The following is a 15,239-nucleotide window of genomic DNA, read 5'->3' on the forward strand; positions in this document are numbered from 1 at the left end:
CCTAAGTGCCTAGTCTCCTAATTTGAAACCCAAACTAAGGTTGGCAGGCGCACCTCGCAGAACTCCTCTCTAGGGCAGATCGCCTAGGGGTCGTACATGATGTGCCCGGAGGATGGAAAGCTACTGACGTTCCGAAGCGCACTCTCATGGCTGGACTGCCCATGGGGTTGGGACCCGTCGACGTGGAGCATGAAAGCAATCAAAATAAAATCCAAGCACTAAAAGGAAACTCGCAAATCGCAAACAATTATTACAAGGTTTAAAGTATCCACAAATTAAAACAGTCATCTTATGCTGTCACGAGGCAGGATTAGTCTATTGCAGGATGATAAAGGATAGCTCGAGCGCCTAGCTCCCCACCTTGGACCCGGTGGGCCGCCTCGAGCCGCACGCCGAGCTGCGCAACCCACCGTGGGCCAAGGACCACCATCGAGCCGGCCTGCTCCACCTCCTCCCCGAGCTGGACAGAGGCCCTCTAGTGAGCCCCGCTCTATCCACCACCCCACACGCACTTTGGCTATGCTGCGCTTGCCTCTGTATAGGCTCAATAGTCAGATCGGCTCGTAGGTATTTTTTTAAATGCCTGTGATTTTTCCATTTACGAGGAATTTCAGAAAAACATCCATATTTTAAAATGCTCATAACTTTTAAACCGTGCGTCGCATCGTGACAAATTATATATGTAAAACGTGTAGAATTTCACGTAGATTAGTATTTTCAACTCCCATGCATATCTAAAACTGTTAAACGTGTTGTTTGCATCGGTTTGCGTGTTAATGTGACAAAACGGTTTAATTCGTAGTTAATTAATCGTAGCTCCGTTGGAGATGAGCCATATATGTAAATGGACTAGAACGACGAGTTTTATCACGTCAACCACTTTGTTTTGCAATTTAACAAATATAAAATGTGGTTAGGATAGATCTGGACATATTACAAAGTTGACACATGGGGTCATTTCAGAAATGCTATATGTCGTTTCCGGCCTCATTTAAAATGCCTAGATAGGTAGTTTAATTTGTGCTTCACCCCTTGCCATGTTTAACAACATTTAATATTGCCATGGAAATAAATGTGATTGAACTAAATAAATAAAAGTGGCATTTCGTCAATATGCAACTAGTTGCATATTTTGCTTCACTTAATGTGTAGTGTTTGATTTTTGTGAATTGACATGCCATGCCTTGCATAATTTAAAATCGACATGCATCATATCATGCATGTGTGTGGTGAATATCGTCTGTTGATGCTTGGTCCCGGTTTGCTTCGACTCGATAGAGTTCCGCAAGCATGTCGGAATGTGAGGATCCGTTTGACTACGTCGGTTCGTCTGCTTCACGGAGTCATTCTTCTTCCAAGCAGGATCTCAGGCAAGATAAACATTTCCCTAGATACCATTACTATCATTACCATGCTAGGTGTCTCGTTTCTTTCGCTATGTCTCGCTGCCTACCACTTAAATGTGAGCCTCTCAACATTGCCATGAAAACTTTCAACCTATTCACAAACTAGCAAACCACTGATTGGCTATGTTACTGCTTGCTTTACCATTGGATAGCATTGCTAGTTGCAGGTGCAGTTGCTTTCATGTGATAACATGGGTTCCTTGTTATATCACCATATAATTGCTATTTATTTTAATGCACATATATACTTGGTAAAAGGTGGAAGGCTCGGTTTTCTAGCCAGGTGTTTTGTTCCACATTTTCCTACTTAGTTTCAGCTACCGGTGTTATCTTCCATAATTGAGCTCTCCTAACACGATTGGGGTAGTTATGTGTACCCCCTTGATAATTTGTTTTAGTATAAAACTGGTGTGGCAAGGCCCAACTTTGGTAAAACATTTGCCTCATAAATAATGACCACATAGGGGAGTAATTAATCCAAGGAAACTTAATCACCCCCTGGGCCAGTGCTCCTCATGAGTGTTGGTCCAAAAAGCGAAGACTACGTGGCCACCACGGGGAAACTCAAGGTTTGGTTTTACTCGTAGGCTTTCCCATCCGATCGTCTCCTGAGGATAAGATAACAAGATACGCGGCTCCTATCGGGTTCATCGACATGTCGGGCGGCCTTGCTGGATTAGTTTTACCTCTGACAAAATATCTTATGTATCGGGATTTCGATGATTCTTTGGGTTATCTCAAAGTACAGGTTTTCCACTAAGGAATCCGAGGACATCACGAGTTTCCTGATTGAGGTTTTCTATGCGGCTTGTGGTAATTTGTGATGTACTAGTTGGAGCAACCCTACGGGGTTAAATATTTCGGGAACTCGTGCCCAGAGTTATGTGGCAACGTGGAAACTTTGTTTAACATCCGGTTCTAGAGGACCTGCAGTAAACTTAATTAAAACGTGCAAACTGAGTGTGTACCCGTGGTTGTCTCTTCCGTGAGCTCCTTCTCCGATCGAGGACACGGTGGGGTTATGTCTGACGTAAGTAGGTGATTAGGATCATTCAGTTGATCATCATTAGTACACGTTTGATTATGCATAGATCTTCCCCCTCTTTTATTCTTGTACTCATAAGTTAGCCAACTCAAATAAATGCTTAGCCGCTTACCGCAGCCTCACCACTTAACTATACCTCACCCATTAAGCTTTGCTAGTCTTGATACCTTTCAAAATGAGATTGCTGAGTCCCTGTGTCTCACAGATTACTACAAAACCAGTTGCAGGTAGAGGTAAAGGGTTACTTCACACGAGCGCATTGATTGTTCATTTGGAATTTCTTCTTCTTCATCATCGTTGATCTAGGATGGGTTCCAGGTCGACAGCCTGGGATAGCAAGGATGGACGTCGTTCTTTTATCGTTTGTTTTCGTCCTTAATTGGACCCTGCTATTCTTCATGATGATTGATTATGTTGTTGTATTAATGTGACTCTAATGTTGCTTGTGGCAAGTGAAAGCCAACTACTTATACTCATCTTTTCAGTACATGTACTTTTAACAATATACATTTTTACCAAACGACGAGATGCGTTTCTATCCCCGCCGAGGCCGTCACGCTGAAATAAGGATAGGACCACATCTTGGGCATTACAAGTTGGTATCAGAGTAGTACCAACCTAGGAGCCCCCTTGATTGATCAAACTTGGTCGAGTCGTTTCTAGCGAAAAACAATTTTCAGTCTTAGTTATATCGGGGAGCAGTTTTTTTTCTCCTTGTCTATGCTCTCGTGAGGTTCTCAACTTAGGAAATTTTGAATTCTACTCGTCTTCTCACTCAAAAAAAATTAGGATCAGGCAGATATTTCTAGAATCTATATGATGTCAATGTGACGAAGTTCTGTCTTGGTGCCTCCTGTATAACTTGATTGAGTTGAGCACCAGGGGATTCTTGAGCACATCGTTATCATTCAGATTTCTTAGTATCTCAGGACGAAGGATGTCCGAAATTGCTTCAATACTAGTAGTGGCGAGAGAAGTATGGCTTCCCCAGTACTGGTCCAGATAGGTCCGGATGTATCGCCATACTTAGTGTCGTTGTGATTACGAGGGTCTGAGATAGATGAGTTTCCGAGATATCTGGTTATGTGTTGACGGATGTGATACACTAGACGGGTAGTGTTATTTCTAGGTGTTGAGTGATGGATTTCTCTCCTTGTATCCGTGGACCCGATTGCATGACCAGAAAATTTCGGAAGTTCTCAGGTGGGAATTCAAGTAGTTACTTATAGGACAATCATCCAACAGATGCATGATGTGAGGTTGGGTTCGACATCTAGTGGATTCGTTTGTTCACGATCATCTTATAGCGGTTCTTGTTGTGTCTTAAAGATTCCTTGTAGCTTGCTACGACTCGGGGACACTTCGCATGTCATGTGCACTGCCTTGTACATGATGGCTATTGTAGGATAGAGCCCGTGCGATCCTATCCTCGAAAATACCAAACGAAATCCCTGTCATGAATTTATTCCGACTTGTTTTGTAAGCCTCATCCTTTGTTTTGTTGGAGTATGGTAATTCGAGTTGCTTTGATGTCAAGTGGTGAATTCATAACTTTCCAAGAGGTTTTCCCATATTTCTATGGGAATGCTGATTCTTTTGATCAATCAAATTGTCTTTTCAATTCTTCACTACTGGAGTCGTCATGTCAATTCTTTTTCAACCGTTGTGCTTCTCTTCAAGTGAATTCAATCCTCTCCAATTTTGCAAGATCAATTTATCATTTCTTTCTAGAGTTCATCTCATCTATCCCAAGTTGTCTTTGTTTTTCCCCGCCCTCCCGCCCTTTTTCTTCAGTGAGTAGATTATCATCCTAATTCCTTCCTTTTCGGTGTTTCTTCCGCTATCTTATGTCTTGTGTTGTATCCGGTGAATCTTTGTGATGATTCTCAGGAATTTGAGTTCATCAGTTCTTCATGTTGTTTTCTTACCCGGTGGATTCAATCCAAGATTTTGCTATCATCATATCCTTTTGATCATTTAAATTCCTTCCCATGTTGAAAATTCTTATCAAGTCTTTCTTGTTGTCATATCTCTCTATTCTATCCGGTGTGTTCAAGATTCTGAGAAGTTATTTGATTTCAGTCCTTCCCATTATTTTGAGGCTCTCACCTCATCAAGTTTTTCATTTATACCAGTGTAATCAATCTTTCTTAGCAACCCCTTCATCGGTGTTTTTTTGAGTGGGCCCATAACCCACAGGTTCTGTCCCAGGATCTTATCTAACTCTGTAATATTTTCCAGAGATCTCTAGTTCTTTGCAATTATGACGTAAGTACGAATTTCATCAGTCATATCCCTTCTCCAAGATCGTTTCAAATTTATTCTCATGATTGGCCCAATTTTTCATCTTCTTAGTCCGGAGTGTCTCAATTATTCTTGGTGGCGTTCTCCACATCATTTTTTAGCTTGGAAGACCGAAGAAGTGTTTCTCTCAAATCTTGTCCATTCTTTTGTAGATTCTCATCTCAGCTTGTGTGTCTCTCTCAATTGGTTTCCATCATGAGTAATTCCTTCGATATCTATCCGGTGCATTTCAGAGTTGTTTCATTTCTTGATCCTCACAAGGCCATCATTTCAAAAGATTTCTTCGTTCTCAACTTTCAACTTTCATTCTCAAATTCTTATCAATTTTTGTCTCTTCGTTCGTCACTCAATTATTCCGGTGCCTTGTTCAAGTTTCTTCTAGGTGGATCATGATCTATTCATTTTCAAGGTGTTCTTCATGATTCTTGTGGGAGAACCTAAAGTATTCTTCTCTTGCATTCCAAGGTGCAATTCTCCCTCCTTTATCATTTGAGGTGGTATTATAGCATTCTTGTTAGTGGAGGAGTCTCAAAGAGAGTTTGTTTCAAGAATGAGATATTTAAACCCACCGATTCTATGATCATGAGATATTTCAACCCATGATTTCTTCATTGAGCTATCTTGGTTTGGAATTCACCTAAATCTTTTCTTAAGGATTGCTGCTTTTTTGGTGATTATCATTGGTCCATGTTCTCAATGTATCCTCTTGGTGCAAGAAGTTTTGCCTTTTTTGTTGCATCCAATCAGTCATTCTTTATGTTAGTGGTTGGTTGCCACCTCATTATTTTTGGATTGTTTTCATAACTCCGCAACAAGCTTGTTATTTTCGTTGTTGATTTTCCAACAACTCCATCCAATCCTCCTTTGTAGGATTCTCCCCAAATTAAATTATGATAGTACTTTTCATTTTCTTCTTCATTATTTATTCCCATGATCTAGATTCTATTCTCTTGTTCCGGAGTTGTCGTGATATTGCTCTCTTCAATCTATCATCTGTTCTATCAAGTTCATGTGTTTTTTCATTGATTATGAATTTAGTTGGTTTGTTGTGAATCTTGTCAAGATCTATCCTTCTTATCATATTTTTGTTCTCAATTTCCTACCAAAGTGTTGTCGAAATTTTGTGTGAATTCTTGCTTGTTTCTCATATCATTCTTCATCTCTTTGCAACCTTCAAGGATCATTGGTTTCACTTGTTTGTCAAGAAGAAACTAAGATTTACCGTTTGCTCTTTCTCTTTCTCTTCCCCTTTTCATTCTTAGATCTCGGGGGGAGATCTCTTGTTAGTGTAGGAGAGTTGTGACAGCTCGAAACAGATGCTCTAGAAGATTCCCCTTTTATTCTGTTGTCGTTGTGCGGTTAGATTGCATGTCGCATTCATCATTGCATCATGCACATCATCTGCATTGCACCGGCACTTCGTTGCCGCTAGTTTTTCAAAACTTGCTTCCGTTGTTTAGCTGTCGGATCTTTCCGTTTTGTCGTTGACCGTTTTGAGACCAACCACACACGCACGTGTCGCGGTATCGATAATATATTTGTTTTTAAAGGTGTCCGAAAAATATTCTCGGATTGGGTCAAAACTTGGCGTAAGGTCTTAATATAGTATAGGTAGGCTGCCTGTCAAATTTCGTTTGAGAACCGAACGGTCGACTCTAGCGGCACCGTCATCGGTTTATCGTTGGACGTTTTTCCGTGTTTAAGATGTCATTGTTAGGCCGCAAACCTCCCTCTCTTCCCCACCTAGCCTATTCTACATAGTCGCTAACTCCACATAGACATCCCCGTGATCGGAACCGTTCGATCTCGATCACGCGGTTGAAATCGGATGGAAAAACTGCTAACCCTAGCCCCTGTCTATAAATAGACAACCATCCTCGCCTCATCCAGCAAAGCCTAATTCCTCCTCGATATCCGTGTGCACCCAATCAGCTACACCTACCACTAGCGGCCACCAGGCCGCCGAGCCTACACCTGGCCGTCCCGGGCCCATCCCGCAGGTCATCCCGTTGTGCCCCGAGTGTAGCCCGAGGGGAGGAGCCCCCAAGCCTCCTCTCCTCCAGATCTGCTGCTACTGCCCCACGGTCGGCGACCCGCCGGAGTCCGACCTCACCGCCCCCTCGCCTCGCCCGCATCGCCATGCCCCTCCACCAGCCTTCTCGGAGCTTGAAGCTAGCACCGCAATCTGGCGTCGCCAATATGCTCAACCGGGGCACCTCCAAGCTTCTCACCGTCGGGAACGGATATATCCGGAAAGCTCCGCCCCAGATCCTCGCCTCCACCTCTAGGACGTTGTGCAGCCGTCGCATCCCGCCGTTGACCTTGCGCTGCCGTCATGGCTCCTCCACGTGAGGAGAATGGGAGAAACACGACGCTCTAGCGCCTCGGTCCCCCCATGGACCCCGTGGTCCGCCTCGAGCCATAGGCCCAGCTGCGCACCCCAGCATGGGACAAGGCCCACCACCTCCTCCCCGAGCCGGCCTGAGTCCCTCTGGTGAGCCATCCAGCGCCCCGCGCACGTTTTAGCTATGTTGCGCTTGCCACTGTTCACGCCCAATAGTGAGATCGGGCCCATAGGTATTTTTTTAACGCATGTGATATTTCCAATTACGAGGGATTTTACAAAAACATGCATATTCTAAAATGCCCGTAATTTTTAAACCGTGCGTCGGATCACGACAAATTATATATGTAAAACGTATAGAATTTTGCATGAATTAGTATTTTCAACTCCGGCACATATTTTAAACTGTTAGACGTGTTGTTTGCATCGGTTTGCTTGTCGATGTGATAGATACGGTTTAATTCATAGTTAATTAACCGTAGCTCCGTTGGAGATGAGCCATATATGTAAATGGACTAGAATGACTAGTAGAATCACGTGAACCACTTTGTTTTGCCATTTAACAAACATAAAATGTGGTTAGGACAGATCTAGATGGATTACAAAGTTAACCCATGGGGTCATTCCGGACATGCTATCTGTTGTTTTCGGCCTCATTTAAAATGCCTAGATAGGTAGTTTAATTTGTGCTTCACCCCTTGCCTTGTTTAACAACATTTAATATTGCCAATGAAATAAATGTGAGTGAACTAAATTATTAAACGTGGAGTTTCTTCAATATGTAACTCGTTGCATATTGAGCTTCACTTAACGTGTACTATTTGATTGTTGTGAATTTTCATGACATGTCTTGCATAAGTTAAACTCGACATGCATCATATTAGGGTGTGCATCATATCATGCATGTGTGTGCTGAATATCGTGTGTTGATGCTTGTTTCCGGTTTGCTTCATCTTGATAGAGTTCCGCAAGCGTGCCGGAATGTGAGGATCCGTTCGACTACGTTGGTTCGTCTGCTTCACGGAGCCGTTCTTGTTCCAAGCAGGATCTCAGGCAAGATGATCATTTCTCTTGATAACATTACTATCATTGCCATGCTAGTTGTCTCGTTTCTTTCGCTATGTCTTGCTTCCTACCACTTAAATGTCAGCCTCGCACCATTGACATGAAAACCTTCAACCTGTTCACAACCTAGCAACCCACTGATCGACTATGTTACCGCTTGCTTAACCATTTGATAGCATTGCTAGTTGCAGGTGCAGTTCCTTCCATGTGATAGCATGGGTTCCTTGTTATATCACCATAGAATTGCTATTTATTTTAATGCACCTATATACTTGGTAAAAGGTGGAAGGCTCCGCTTTCTAGCCTGGTGTTTTATTCCACATTTGTCGCCTTAGTTTCAGCTACCGGTGTTCTATTCCATAATTTAGCACTCCTAACACGATCGAGGTTGTTATGAGGACCCCCTTGATAATCCATTTTAGTATAAAACTGGTCTAGCAAGGCCCAACTTTGGTACTACATTTTCCTAATAACTAATGAACCACATATGGAGTAATTAACCCGAGGAAACTTAATCAACCCCCGACCAAGTGCTCCTCATGAGTGCTGGTCCAAAAAGGGAAGACTGCGGGGCCACGACGGCACAACTCTGGGTTTGGTTTTACTCATAGGCTTTCACATCCGGTCGTGTCCTGAGAATGAGATACACGGCTCCTATCGGGTTCATTGACATGTCGGGCGGCCTTGCTGGACTAGTTTTTCCTTTGACGAAATATCTTGTGCATCCGGATTCTAGTGATTCTTTGGGTTATCTCAGAGTTGAGGTTTTACACTAAGGAATCCGAGGAGATCACGAGTTTCGTGATTGAGGTTTTCTATGCAGCTTGTGGTTATTTGTGATGGACTAGTTGGACCACGCCTGCAGGGTTAAATCTTTTGGAAAGCCATGTCCGCAATTATGTGGCAACATGGAAACTTTGTTTAACATCCGGTTCTAGACGACCTGAAGTAAACTTAATTGAAACTTGCCATTTTAGTGCGTACCCGCGACTGTCTCTTTCATGAGCTCCTTCTTCGATCGAGGACGTGGTGGGGTTATGTCTGACGTAAGTAGGTGATTAGGATCATTCATTTGATCATCATTAGTAAATGTACAATTATGTGTAGTGTTGGAAATATGCCCTAGAGGCAATGATAAAATAGTTATTATTATATTTCCTGTTTCAAGATAATCGTTTATTTTTCATGCTATAATTGTATTGAATGAAAACGTAGATGCATGTGTGGATATATAGACAAAACAATGTCCCTAGTAAGCCTCTAGTTGACTAGCGAGTTGATCAAGGATGGTTAACGTTTTCTAACCATATGCAAGTGTTGTCACTTGATGACTGGATCACATCATTGGGAGAATGATGTGATGGACAAGACCCAAACTATAAATGTAGCATGTGAGCATGTCATTTTGTTGCTATTGTTTTCTGCGTGTCAAGTATTCATTCCTATGACCACGAGATCATGTAACTCACTGACACTGGAGGAATGCCTTGTGTCTATCAAACGTCGCAACGTTACTGGGTGACTATAAAGGTGCTCTACAGGTATCTCCGAAGGTGTCCGTTGAGTTAGCATGGATCAAGACTGGGATTTGTAACTTCATGTGACGGAAAGGTATCTCGAGGCCCACTCGGTAATACAACATCACATACAAGCCTTGCAAGCAATGTGACTAAAATGTTAGTCACGGGATCTTGTATTACGGAACGAGTAAAGAGACTTGTCGGTAACGAGATTGAAATAGGTATAGGGATACCGACGATCAAATCTCGGGCAAGTAACATACTGAAGGACAAAAGGAATGGTATACAGGATTATATGAATCCTTGGCATAGAGGTTCAACCGATAAGATCTTCGTAGAATATGTAGGATCCAATATGGACATCCAATTCCCGTTGTTGGATATTGACCGGGGAGTGTCTCAGGTCATGTCTGCGTAGTTCTCGAACCCGCAGGGTTTGCACACTTAAGGTTCGGTGACGTTTCGATATAGTTGAGTTATAGTTGTTGGTGACCGAAGGTTTGTTTGGAGTCCCGGATGAGATCACGGACGTCACGAGGGTTTCCGGAATGGTCTCACAACGAACATTGATATAGAGTATTGTTTCATTTGGCCTCCGGAAAGATTTCGGGCATTACCGGTAGTGTACCGGGAGTGATGAATGGGTTCCGGGTTTTTATCGGGAAGGTCCCACCCACCTGGGAGAGAACATAATAGCCCATGGGTGGCGCACCAGCCCTTGGTGGGCTGGTGAGGCCAGCCCAAGTGGACAATTTCAGCTAAGGGAAAAAATCAAGGAGAAAAGAAAAAAGAGGGAGGTGGGAAGGAAGGAAAGGACTCCTCCTTCCCCAAATTGAATTGGAGTTGGAGTCCCTCCTATCCCACTTAGGCCGACGCCCTAGGGGCTCCCTTGATCCCGAAGGCTAGCCCCTCCCTCCTCCTATATATACTAGAGGTTTTAGGATTTTTGAGACACAACTTTGCCAGGTGCAACCCTAAACCTCTACTTCGTAGTTCTTCCTCTAGATCGGTTTTCTACGGAGCTGGGGCGGAGCCCTGTAGGAATAGATCATCACCATCACCGGCGCTGCCATCACGCTGCTGGAGAAATCATCTACTTCCCCGTCTCTCTTGCCGGATCAAGAAGGCGGAGATCGTCATCGAGCTGTATGTGCGTTGAACGAAAGGTGCCGTCCGTTCGGTGCTAGATCGGGACGGATCGTGGGACGACGGTGATTTGTATCACGAAGTTGTTCCACTACATTAACCGTGTTTCTTAACGCCGCCAGCTTAACGATCTACAAGGGTATGTGGATCTGATCTCCCTCTCGTAGATGAACATCACCATGATAGGTCTTCGTGTGCGTAGGAATTTTTTTTGTTTCCCATGCAAGGTTCCCCAACATTGGCATCATGAGCTAGGTTCATGCGTAGATGTAATCTCGAGTAGAACACAAAAGTTTTTGTGGGTGTTTATGTTCGATTTGCTGCCCTCCTTAGTCTTTTCTCGATTCGGCGGTATTGTTGGATTGAAACGGACCGGACCAACCTTACTCGTATGCTTACGAGAGACCAGTTTCATGGACTAACATGCAACTTGTTGCATAAAGATGACTGGCGGCTGCCTGTTTCTTCAACTTTAGATGAATTGGATTTGACCGAGGCGGTCCTTGGAGAGAGGTTAAATAGCAATTTGCACATCACCGTTGTGGTTTTGCGTAATTAAGATGCGATCATACTAGATACACATAGCAGCCACGTAAAACCTGCAACAACAAATTAGAGGACGTCTAACTTGTTTTTGCAGGGTATGCATGTGATGTGATATGGCCAAAGACATGATTTGATATATTGGATGTATGAGATGATCTTTTTGTAATAGTTAAATATCGACTTGTGCGTCGATGCTACAACAACCGGCCGAAGCCATAGGGTTGTCTTTAAACTAACGTTTGTGTTTGCAGATGCATTTACTATATTACTAGGTTGTAGCTTTATTAGTAATAGAATAGATAGCACGACAACCTCGATGGAGGCATTATGACGGAGATGATGGTGTGGCGCCGGTGAGGATGAACATCATGCCGGTGCTTTGATGATGGAGATCAAGAAGCACAAGATCTTGTCCATATCACGTCACTTATGAATTGCATGTGATGTTAATCCTTTTATGCACCTTGTCTTGCTTAGAACGATGATAGCATTATAAGGTGATCCCTCACTAAATTTCAAGAAAAAATTGTGTTCTCCCCGACTGTGCACCGCTGCGACAGTTCATCGTTTCGAGACACCACGTGATGAACGGTTGTGATAGACTCAACGTTCCCATACAACGGGTGAAAAATAATTGCACACGTGGAACACTCGGGTTAAACTTGACGAGCCTATCATGTATAGACATGGCCTCGGAACCCAAGAGAACGAAAGGTCGAGCATGAATCATATAGATGATATGATTAACACAGAGATGTTTACCACTGAAACTACACTCAACTCACGTGATGATCGGACTTGAGTTAGTGAATTTGGATCATGCCACACTCAAATAACTAGAGGGATGTCTATTTGAGTGGGAGATATTAGTAATATGATTAGCTGAACTCTAATTGTCTTGAACATTGTCTAAGTCCACTTTGCAATATTTTATGTTGTAGATCAATGGCTCACGCAGTAGCAACCCTGATTCAATACATTCATAGAGAAAGCTAAGGTGAAAGATGATGGTAGCAACTTTGTAGACTGGGCTCGTAATATGAGGCTTATCCTACAAGCTGGGAAAAAGAATTATGTCTTTGATGCAGCGCTAGGAGATTTACCACCCGCTACGTCTGAACAAGATGTTTTGAACACTTGTCATGCACGTAAGGAGGACTACTGAGTAGTTCAATGTGTAGTCTTGTATGGCTTAGAACCGGGACTTCAACAACGCTTTGAACGTCATGGAGCATATGAGATGGTCCAGGAGTTGAAGTTTATCTTTCAGAAGAATGCCCGCATCTAGAGGTATGAGACCTCTGATAAATTCTATGCTTTCAAAATGGAGGAGAATTCGTTTGTCGTTGAACATGTGCTCAAAATGTCTGGGTACTCAAATCGTCTAGCTGAGCTGGGAGTTGAACTCCCGCAAGAGGCTATCACTGAGAGAATTCTTGAATCACTGCCACCTAGCCACAAGATCTTTGTGTTGAACTATAACATGCAAGGGATGAACAAGTCACCCGGTGAGTTATTCGCGATGCTGAAAGTCGCAGAGTCAGAACTCCGGGAAGAACCTCAAGTGTTGATGGTCAATAAGACCACTGGTTTCAAGAGAAATGGCAAAGTCAAGAAGGGTAACTCCAAGAAGAGCGGCAAAATTGTTGCCCCTCCGATGAAGAAACCCAAGGCTGGACCTAAGTCGGAAACTGAGTGTTATTATTGCAAGGGGATGGGTCACTTGAAGCGCAATTGCCCAAGGATTTGGCTGAGAAGAAGGTGGCCAACGCCAAACCAGGTATATGTGATATACATGTTATTGATGTGTACCTAACCACCTCTCATAGTAGTGCGTGGGTATTTGATACCGGTTAAGTTGGTCATATTTGCAACTCGAAGCAGGAACTGCGGAATAAACGAAGGCTGGCGAAGGATGAAGTGACGATGCGCGTTGGAAATGGTTCCAAGGTTGATGCAATCGTAGTCGGCACGGTCTCACTTCAGTTACCATCAAGATTAGTGATGAACTTAAATAATTGTTATTTAGTGCTTGCGTTAAGCATGAACATTATATATGGATCTTGATTATTGCGAGACGGTTAGTCATTTAGGTCAGAGAATAATGGTTGTTCTATTTTTATGAGTAATATCTTTTATGATCATGCACCGAATGTGAGGGGTTTGTTCATATTGAATTATGATTGTGATGACACACATATCCATAACATTTAGACCAAAATATGTAGACTTAACAATGATAGTGCCACCTTTTTGTGGCACTGCCACTTAGGTCATATTGGTGTAAAGCGCATGAAGAAACTTTATGCTGATGGACTTTTGGAGTCACTTGATTTTGAATCACTTGACACGTGCGAACCATGCCTCATGGGCAAGATTACTAAGACTCCATTCTCCGAAAAAATTGTTGGAAATATGCCCTAGAGGCAATAATGAATTAGTTATTATTATATTTCTTTGTTCATGATAATCGTTTATTATCCATGCTATAATTGTATTGATTGGAAACACAATACTTGTGTGGATACATAGACAAAACACTGTCCCTAGTAAGCCTCTAGTTGACTAGCTCGTTGATCAAAGATGGCCAAGGTTTCCTGGCTATAGGCAAGTGTTGTTACTTGATAACGGGATCACATCATTAGGAGAATCATGTGATGGACTAGACCCAAACTAATAGACGTAGCATGTTGATCGTGTCATTTTGTTGCTACTGTTTTCTGGGTGTCAAGTATTGTTCCTATGACCATGAGATCAAATAACTCACTAACACCGGAGGAATACTTTGCGTGTATCAAACGTCGCAACGTAACTGGGTGACTATAAAGATGCTCTATAGGTATCTCCGAAGGTGTTAGTTGAGTTAGTATGGATCAAGACTGGGATTTGTCACTCCGTGTGACGGAGAGGTATCTCGGGGCCCACTCAGTAATACAACATCACAAACAAGCCTTGCAAGCAATGTGACTTAGTGTAAGTTGCGGGATCTTGTATTACGGAACGAGTAAAGAGACTTGCCGGTAAACGAGATTGAAATAGGTATGCGGATACTGACGATCGAATCTCGGGCAAGTAACGTACCGAAGGACAAACGGAATGACATACGGGATTATATGAATCCTTGGCACTGAGGTTCAAACGATAAGATCTTCGTAGAATATGTAGGATCCAATATGGGCATCCAGGTCCCGCTATTGGATATTGACCGAGGAGTCTCTCGGGTCATGTCTACATAGTTCTTGAACCCGCAGGTTCTGCACACTTAAGGTTCGACGTTGTTTTATGCGTATTTGAGTTGTATGGTTGGTTACCGAATGTTGTTCGGAGTCTCGGATGAGATCACGGACGTCATGAGGGTTTCCGGAATGGTCCGGAAACGAAGGTTGATATATAGGATGGCCTCATTTGATTACCGGAAGGTTTTCGGAGTTACCGGGAATGTACCGGGAATGACGAATGGGTTCCGGGAGTTCACCGGGGGGCAACCCACCCCGGGGAAGCCCATAGGCCTTGGGGGTGGCACACCAGCCCTTAGTGGGCTGGTGGGACAGCCCAAGAAGGCCCTACGCTACATAGGAAGAAAATCAAAGAGAAAAGAAAAAAAAGAGGAGGTGGGAAGGGAAGGAAGGACTCCCACACACCAAACCAAGTCCAACTCGATTTGGGGGGGGAGACCTTCCCCCCTTGGCTCGGCCGACCCCCTTGGGGCTCCTTGAGCCCCAAGGCAAGGTACGCTCCCTCCCACCTATATATACGGAGGTTTTATGGCTGATTTGAGACGACTTTTCCACGGCAGCCCGACCACATACCTCCACGGTTATTCCTCTAGATCGCGTTTCTGCGGAGCTCGGGCGGAGCCCTGC

This window comes from Hordeum vulgare, chromosome 5H (genome assembly GCF_904849725.1).
Source record: "Hordeum vulgare subsp. vulgare chromosome 5H, MorexV3_pseudomolecules_assembly, whole genome shotgun sequence".
NCBI lineage: Eukaryota > Viridiplantae > Streptophyta > Magnoliopsida > Poales > Poaceae > Hordeum > Hordeum vulgare.